The 9,183-nt window shown below is 55.6% G+C and overlaps 1 long non-coding RNA gene across 1 annotated transcript in view; it reads left to right on the top strand.

Annotated features, from left to right (window-relative positions):
* Positions 1-357: 357 nt before the first annotated feature.
* Positions 358-9,183, top strand: part of LOC116591804 — a 57,401-nt gene continuing 48,575 nt past the window's right edge. Inside the window, exon 1 of the long non-coding RNA XR_004286168.1 lies at positions 358-1,539. This is a non-coding gene — a long non-coding RNA (uncharacterized LOC116591804). The remainder of the gene's footprint in view (positions 1,540-9,183) is intronic.

Genomic DNA, 9,183 nt, shown 5'->3' with positions numbered 1-9,183 from the left:
GACCCTGAGCTGGTCTGGGCTCTGAGCTCAGGAACACTGACTTGACAGGTTAGGGATCCGTCTGTGGTCCTGTGTGCCTCTGTGGAGCCGCCCCTCTGACTCCACCTCCTCATGTCCCCGCCTCCGCCCTGCATCACAGTAGGAACTCTGCCTTGGCCTTGGCCTTGGCCCTGGCCCAGATGAAACTGTCATTATGAATGGCGTCTGTCCAGGTCACTTGGCGCCTCCTTGGTTCCTCCTTGAAGCCTTCCTTGATTTCTCCAGTGCTAACTAAGGACACTGGACACTTGTCCAGACACTTTCTTTCTCTCACACACAAAAAAAGAAAAAAAAAATGTATGCTTCTATTAACATATTTTCAAAGTGCCTTCCTATATGTCAGATCACAGCCCAGCCTTGAAGAAGGTGGAGCAGACCAGGTTTCATCCTCAGGTGGGAGATGAAATAACCCAAGTTCAGAGAGGTGCGGTGATTTCCCAAGGCTGCACAGCTATTAGTGGGAAAGACAGGAGGGGTGCCTGGATCTAACTTTCGTTTCACACCTGTCTGGAATTCCACAGCCCACTATTGGAATATTCACCTATTTTAGAACTGTCTTTCATCCAAACCAGGAGCCCTGGATTTCAACACTAGCCCTTCAATTCGATGACAGCTAGAGACCAGGGCCAAAGGCAGCTTTCACAGAGATGATGGTTCTCTTTCCCTGCCCCTTCCAGCATAAGAAATGGAGCTTGGCAAATCTGACCCCCTCTGCAGTGCTGTTTGGGTTACCAGATCTCTGCAGGTTCTCCTTCTGAGTGTCTGAGAGGCTGTCTAAGCTCAGGCTGCTCTAACAGAATACCGTAGACTCGGTGGCTTAGAAAGTATAGGCGTTTATCTCTCTCAGGTCTGGAGGCCGGGAAGTCCAAGATCAGGTTGATGGCAGATTTGGCTCCTGGTGGAAGATCCAGCTCCTGGCTTGCAGGCGCCGGGCTGCCTAGCTGTGTCCTCAGATGGCGTCAAGAGAAAGCTCTGCTCAGCCTCTTCAGACCCTAATCCCACGATGGGGTCTCCACCCTCCAGACCTTATCATAAACCTGATGAAGCCCCGGAGACCCCACCTTCTAATGCCAACCACACCGAGGAGTAGGGCCTCAATGTATGAATTGCGGGGTGGGGGGGGGGGACCCATTTGGCCCATGAGGGAAGATGCCAGTTCTTGACTCCACAAGCTGCAGAGCATAGGGCCTGGGTCTCCCTGTGCCTAAAGTGTTTGGTGGAGTCAGCGTTGCCACCCAAGGGAAAGAAAACGAAGCCTGCAGTACTGAGCCCGAATGCTGCTGGCTGGCTAGCAGCCAGAAATGGGGGGAATTGGAGCGCTGTGTCTTTAAGAAGGAAGAGGGCACATCTTCGGGGGTGGAGCCCGGCCCCATTATCCAAGGGCTTGGAAGTTGCTAGGACCTGCCTTTGAGGAGACCAGGCCTTGTGGGTCTGGTTTGCAGCTCTGGCACCACTCAGGGCCCTGCTCCCCTGCTGCCACACGACTCAGCCTTGGCACCGGTGAGCACCCTCCCACCCACACACCCACGAGCTCTCCGCCGTCTTTCCAAGCCCAGCGCTGACGGCTGTCATTTCCAAACTCTTCTCCAGGCCTTTCTTCTTCCTTTCAAGTTCAGGCCCTTCTCTTTGGTGAAGAGAAGCTTCTCCACATGGTCCCTTTCCTGCCTGTTGGCCTGTGCTGGTGGTGGGGAGCGGGGGCGATGGAGGGGGCAGCTGAAAATAAGAAACGTGGTTTTCTAGGCTGACCTTCCTGGGTGATGTTGAGCCACCCAGGCTGCTGGCTGCGTTTATGCTGTGAATCATGTGTGTGTGTGTGTGTGTGTGTGTGTGTGTGTGTTTTTCTAAGCTGGAACTGAGAACTCTCTGGAAAGGGGCAAGGTGTCCCAGGCCTCCAGTATCCCAGGTGCGCTCCCAGGTGCCTGCCATAGGCACTCAGAAGCCCCGGGCAAGAATGAGCTCATGGAAGCAGGACTGGCCTGAAAAGTGGAGACACTTGCATTCTCTCCCCACCTCCCCCTGCAGCTTTTTGGCAACCCCCTTGACCTCCCGAGGCATCCTCATTCTAGAAAAGAGGCAAACAGTTGCGTCCTCGCCTCCTCCAGCTACCATAAGACCAATTAGATGCATGATGAGAAATTTCCCTCCGAGGACCAGCGAGCGGAATCAGGTGGGCGGAAGTTACAAGGAGGCAAATTTCATATCCGAATAAGGAAGATATTTCCATTTCCCAGAGTCCCTCCTGTAGATTCCTTGTCACCCAGAGAGCCTTCTGCTCGGGGAACTCGTCAAGCCTCTCAGGTGGTCATCTGACATCAGTCCTGCAGGAGGGAGCAGGGCTGTCCCCTCTGAGACGTGACAGTCTGCTTTTGGGTGGATGTGGAAGGGCTTTGGGAAGAATCTCTGGGGGGTGGTTAAGTACGTTGGTTTCTCTGGGCCGTTCCCAGGAGCCTGGCCAAGCCTTCTCCTAGGAGGGGGTTAGGTATGCCAGGGGACAGCCAGCTGCCTGCTTGGGCTCTGGTGTCACAGAAATGCCTTGCCATTTTCCAAGGCACCTTGAGTGGAGAGCTTCTGAGTCTGCAAAGCACATTGACGGAAGGCACAGGCCCTTTCTGCCTGGGCAGGGAGAGCCGCCTTCCGGCCGTGCAGAGTTGCCCAGGGAGGAGGGCAGCGGTGCGGCAGGCCACTGGTCGCGGTGCAGGTGCTCAGGCGGGAGATGTGGTGCCCTCACAGGGGACATCTGACCCGGCCACGCTGGGAAGAGATGAGCCCGCCCTGCCTTCCACGTGGTTCTTAGAGTATGATCGAAGGAAACATTTTCTCCCCCCCTCTTTCAAAGCCTACCCTTCAGCTCCAAGACGGAGAATGAGACCCTCTCTTTCTACTCCGCAGCAGTTTTTGGTCGGGAAAAAGCCAGAAGAGATGAAGGAGACAACAGACACTTTTTTTTTTTTTTTTTTTTTTTTTAGGCTGGTCCTGTAGACCGGTGGAGAGCCCAGATTAGGGACAGGGGTGGGTAGGGAGGGCAAAGGCTGGACTAAAGGGTCAGGAAGGCTGAGCCCAAGTGTAACGGCTTGATTGGGAGAAGATGCCTGGCTGCGGGGGTGGGAGGGCCCCAGTCCCCTCTGGTTCCAGAGGTCCAGACAGGTTGGGGACATCAGAGACCACCCAGGGTGTTGATATGACCTTGGGCGACTCCAGCAAGGGGGTGGGGCAGCCAGCGCAGAGGAGGAAGAACCGGGCTTCACCAGGAGACGCCGGAGCTCTGCAGAGGCAGGAGGAGGCGAGGACAAGCGCAGGCCACTTGAAGAAGCAGCTCTTCGGTTAGGGACGGAGAGTGACCAGTTCGTTTCATCGCTTTTTCTTGTGAAAGAGACAGAAACATGTTTACAGACTGAGGAGGGGCTCCCAGAAAGGCAGAAGTTGAGCAATTAGGAGAAGGGACATGATGAATCAAAGACACCGGGAGGGCAGGGAAAGGGAAACCCACAAACCTGACGTGCGAGGGGCCCCATGCTGGCCTTTACTCCACCTGGAAATGGAAGGGGAAGGGTGCTCCCAGCCCTCTCTGCCACGAGGGGCTTGGGGAAGGGGGACGTGGCCGTGGTGGGGCTGAGGGGCCACCAGGCATAAAGTCTTGTGCGGACGCCACCACACCCACTTGTGAGCCTCACCTGGGAGTAGAAAAGGGGCACCTGGGGCAATGGCACGAGAATCACCAGGTGGAACTGATGAGTTTAGACAACCCCCTCCTGGCCCCTGCGCTGTGTATGGGATGGGGAAAGCTGGTCTGAAAAGCCAGGACACCCTGCCGTGGCTCTGTCCCTACCTCTGTAACGGTAGGATGTTGGGCAGATGGGAAGCTCTTAGGGTTTCCACCGGCTGCCTGGTACAGCCGGTGGAAACTCACTCGCCTGGCTTAGGAGCTGTGGGGTGGAGGGGACGGGGGCTGGAGCCTCACCGCTGTTCTGGGGGAGAGCAGAGTGTGGTATTAATGGCACGTCCCACTGCCTTGAAGAGCAGATACTCATGGCAAAGCCAATGGCCCAAGGCCCAGCAAATTGTTTCCGAGAGAGGCAGTGTCCAGTGGAACCTATGAGGACCCAGTGTTCAGGATATCGGGAGCCCAGCCTGACTCTGCCTCTGAAAGGCGTGGGACTTTGCCTTGGTCACTGCAACCTCTGGCCTCCGTTTCCCCTTCCTCTCAGTGGGGGGTGGTGGTGGCCAGCTGGGAGGGAGGGCAGCTCCCTCCAGTGAGGGAGCAGCCTCAGCGGAGTTAGACCTTTCCAGAAAGCGCAGGAAGAGAGTCAAGAGTGAGGGTCTCCTCTCTTCTTCCCTTTTCCCCCATAAGCACAAACATCCCACAGTCTTTGCCCTCAGTCACATGCTGCAGTCCCTGCACCAGCGTCTGGGGCTGCTGACGCCAGCCCAGCTCCCGGGGGCAGGGCCGTGGCCAGCCCGGCACAGGCCGTGCTCGCCGGTTCCGTGGCCGCACCCCCAGCAGCACCACAGTGGCCCCGACTCAGTGGCTGCAGGCAGCTCGTTCTCTGCCCCCTGCGGGGACTGGGATTGATTTAGCCTGTTTCCGTGGCAGCGCTGGCAGCTTCTGCTTCCCCACGAGGCTGAGTGAGTCACGGCCACCCACGCTAACCCTTGGCACAGCACAACCCTGCCGGGAGCTCGGAGGAGAAATCCGCAAGGAGATGGCAGAGCGCTTTGCACCGTCGGAAGGTTTCCCGCGCTGGGTCGCAGGCCTGGTGTGGATGGTGCGCCGGGCACAGGGGTCTGGGCACTGCTCACCCACCCAGAAACCAGGCGGGCTCTCCCAGCGGGAGATGTTAGAGACCAGCTTCAGCTGCCTCCGGAGGGGCTCACCTGGGTGGGGGCCAGCAGCTGCAAGGTCTTATGGGAAAGGATTGCAAGTTTTCGGACTCGAAGTCTAGGGCTCTTTTTACCCCCCGTGACCAGCTCTGCACCCAGATCGGCCCCAGGTTCCTTCTGGCTCTCATCCTGGGACCTTCCTCTGTGGCACACGTCTGCCCTCTTCTCTGGGCAGTAGCCCTCACTCTGGATTCTGTCCCAGGCCCTCCCCTCCCTGAAACTTCCCTTTCCCTCTTCCTGATCTGGGTGATCTGAAAGAAGGCGTGCCTCCTGTACCATTAATGGGTGGTAGCAGATTATAGTGTTATTCTGAAGGTATTATACTTAACCTTGACTTTGAGAGACAGAGCATCAGCCTAAGGGATGGGCCAGCAGCAGCAGCACGGGGCGGGGTGGGACACGACTCATTAGAAATGCAAATTCTCAAACTCTGGGGGAGGGGGTGACAAACCGTTCCCACAGGCCCTCCAGGTGATGCCGAGACAGGCCGGGTTTGATCATCTCTGGCCTAGGGAAGTGGATCTGAAGCAGTGTTGTCCTCCCGCTGGGAGCAAGGGAGCGTTTGGGTCTGTATCTCTGTATATACTCAGAGCACAGCTGTGAGGGTCTCTCTGTTCTGTGCGATCCACACTGGGGGGCGTGGGTGAGCAAAGACCCCAATTGCTCCGACTCGGGGGAGGGGCTAGAGTTTTCCGAAATCTTGTCCTTCCTCCAGATTGTTTGCATCCCAGGGAACGAAACTGGTGCGTTTTTTCCAATGTGGTAAACGGCAGCGTAGCCTCCCCCACCGCCGAGAGGACCTCGGGGGTAGAAGGAAACCCACCCATTGGCAATGAACAACCCAGCCATGGCGGCCAGGCCTGGGGCCCGCCGGGGTCCACTGCAGCAGAGCTGAGGGACTCCGGCCGAAGGCAAAAGCCCTGATAATGCTTGTTCATCAATATGCGTTACTCTTGTCTATCAGGTTGAGGTTTTTTGTTTTGTTTTATTAGCGTTTTGTGATCACCCCGTGCTATGCCCAATAAATGGCCTGACCTTGAAAGAGCTTGCAGGCGGGTGGGAGCATTAGTCAGAAGAGATCAGGCTCTGCCCAGGCAGCAAACCCCAGAATCACTGTGGCTGAACCGAACATCACAAAGGCTTAGCCGGCAGACGATTCCTGCGACGACCTGCTCTGCTCCACAGAATCACTCAGGGGCTCCGATGATAGACAATCCGCATCTTATAGCTGCCTCGGTCACTGCAGCAGCAGCGGGAAAAAGCTGGAGAGGGTCAGGCACCCGCCCAGGAGTGAATCCTGGCACTTCCGGTCACAGAATAGCATTAGTCGCCAGGCCCTGCCTAAGCTCAAGCAGGTGCACGCAGGAAGCCCATGCAGAAAGGAGAGAAGAATGGATACAGTCAGGTACTAAAAGGCGTGACTGCATGGAGAGAGACCATTACTCTTTCATAAATGTTGCCAGGTTGCTTACAGTACCACGTAGCAGGCACTGGGCCAGACCTTGGGGGGAGCCCGTCACCAGCACAGCCGCTCTCCCGTCATCTAGCGAGCACCAACAGCAGCGTAGCGTGTTAGGAAAAGCGCCCCCTGGAGTTGTGTGATGCAGGAGCCCTGCTTTTATTGTCCTCGCTTAGGTTATGTTTGGTCATTATCATCTGTCTTCCGCACCGTCAGGAAGACTTTGAGAGCAGGGCTTTTTACCTGAGTTGCCTACGGCTCTATTTTTAGACATTTAGCCCAGTCCCTAGGGGGCTTGACAAATACTTGTTAAGTGAATGATTAAAAATGGATGATCATGAACTGTGTTTCCGACCCATTCCTGCCCTCAAAGAGCTTACAGTCTGCTGTGTCAAGAAGTATATAAACAATCAACTAAAAGTATAAAGAAATGTCATGCCAGAGAGGGAAAAATCCTTGCCAGGGAAACATCCGGGCCCTCGGGCTTGGGAAGAGAGGCAAAAGGTCATCTTAACCACAGGTGGGGTCGAGGATGCTTGCCGGGGAATAACGAAGGTCCGGACAGGTTAATGGGCCTGACAGAGGGTGAGCCGCACAGTAGGGGGCAGGACCCCACCGTGTCCCTGGGTCTGCTGTTTGCTTCCCACACCAGCCACTGACGGATCTGTGCAGCGGTCTGGTTCTCCCAACGGCTTGGAGAAGCCTCATGTCTAACTATCGCTCCTCAGGGAGGCTTCGAACCCCCTCCAGGGGTCGAGCCTCAGAATTTGGTTCACTTTTGGGGTTTTGCGCTCCTCTGCTAGGAGAGGTGGAATGTTTGGTTGGGTCCTCTCTGCCCCACCGTACCTCAAAGCACCAGCTGCCCGGACAGCCTCACAGAGCAGGTAGCAAGCCACAAGGCTGCCTGCAGAGAGCCACGGGAAGGCTCCACCTCAGCGAAGCCAGACAGAGGAGGGTAGACAATGGTGGAACCAGAACCTTCCCCACAGGCAGGAATGGGGCTCATTATTTTCAGTTTAGCTTGCAGTGAAAACAATGACATAAGCTTCCCATCTGGCTTCCAAAGCACTTTGGAAATGATTCCATCACAAGTCCATTAATTTTACGTGGGCTCTAAAGACAGGGCGCTTTCCACCATTCGGGCTTTGTCACCGTATTGTCCTTCATCCTCACCGCTGCCTCATTCCCACTTCTCCATCCTCTCCTGCCTGCCCACCTTCCCATCCCGCAAACCTCTCCCCGACCAGGACCCCAGGGCCCAGCTAGCAGATACTTCCTGGGTGCCTGCTCTACAGAAGGCCCGTGCTTGGTGTTGGAGATACCAGGAGGAGCCCAACCAAGGCAGAACCTCAAGGAGCTTTCTGTGACATGGGTGTGGCTCAACCCTGACCCCTTCCTAAGATCCTGTTTCACCCTGTTCCGCCTTCTACCCTCTCCCCAAACACTGGTTCTTCCTCCGATGCCCCTGTGCACCAAGCAACGAGCTGAGAGTTGTGTGCATTCTTTTGTTTAATTTTTCACTCCAAGGAGATTCTAGGAGTATGTCAGTCTTCTAGATAAGGAGATTAAGGCTCCGAAGGGTATAGAAACTGTCCAAGGTCACGCAGCTAAGAAATGCCCAGCTGGGGTGCCTCCCTGTCGCCTGCCCTCAAGATCCATCTTTCTCCTGCCGCGCCGCCTCCACCGAAACTCAGCCGCTGACTGTCCAGTCCACACTTAGAACAAAAAGAACGAAGAAATGTCTAGGGCTTTAGCACTCTCTCTCCCACCCCTTCCTTTGGAGAGTTAGCTTAAAAAAAATATTGTAGTGATTTTTTCCCCTAAAGACCAGGAATTAGAGATCAATACCTCCTCATATTCCTGGAGTTTAAAAAACTGGATATTTTGATCATTTCTCCACTCCCTGGAGAGTAGGAGAACCCTTTCTGACACAACCACGTTAGCAGTCTGGTCTGACACATGGGCTGTGGCCTCTGTCTCAGAGGTCATCCCTGGGAGGTCTGGAAACTGCACAGATGCTGGGCTGTCTCTTCACCTCTTCAGAGAGGGTTTCAATGCTCTGGGAAGGGGTTGGCACTGCCGACGCACTGGCAGGCTTCGCTCATGGCTGCTTTTCACCCTGTAGTCCCCTCGGAAGGGCGGGAGATGGCAAAGAGCCCCATGGAGGTTTCTGAAGGTTCACATCCAGGAAGAGGGACGGCTTTGGACAGCGACTCTTGCTCGCCATGGGATCTGTACATTGCCCATGGCTTTCAAGCGTTCTCCTAAACTAGCAGAGATCTGCAGCTGGATCAACAGCCAGATTTCGTTATTCTGGTGTTTGAGGCTGTCAAGTCTTGACTTGATTTTTTTTTTTCCTGATTTCACCACTTTCACCCACTCCAGCCAGCTCAAACTGCCTATGCCAGGAGAATGGAGAGGAAACGAAGTTGGGAAAAAAGTCAGAACTCCCCAGATGGTCTTTTGGTGTCAGCCAGCTCTCCCACACAGTTTTGGTGCTGACCGCCTCCAGGAACACCGACTCCCTCGGTCTCTTACTTCGCTCCTTCCTCAGAACTCCGCACAACCTCCACACGGAGCTCTGTCTTGAAGGCCACCTTTGTGGGGCGGTCCCCAGGCCTCCGTGAGCTGCAGCCAGAAGGGGGCACCGTGGGGCTAGTAGCATAGGGCGGTGGGGATCCCAGAAGGGTCAGGGATGCCCGCCCGCACGTGGTGAAGCTTAGGACACAGGCCAGGTGCAGGGTAAGGACCCCAGCCCCGAAGGGGTCCAGTTGGAGAAAGACTGAGCGACTGGGGTGGGCTCTATA

Source organism: Mustela erminea, chromosome 5, assembly GCF_009829155.1.
Source record: "Mustela erminea isolate mMusErm1 chromosome 5, mMusErm1.Pri, whole genome shotgun sequence".
NCBI lineage: Eukaryota > Metazoa > Chordata > Mammalia > Carnivora > Mustelidae > Mustela > Mustela erminea.
Note: the sequence above shows the minus strand (reverse complement) of the source record. Positions and strands in the feature narration are given on the sequence as shown.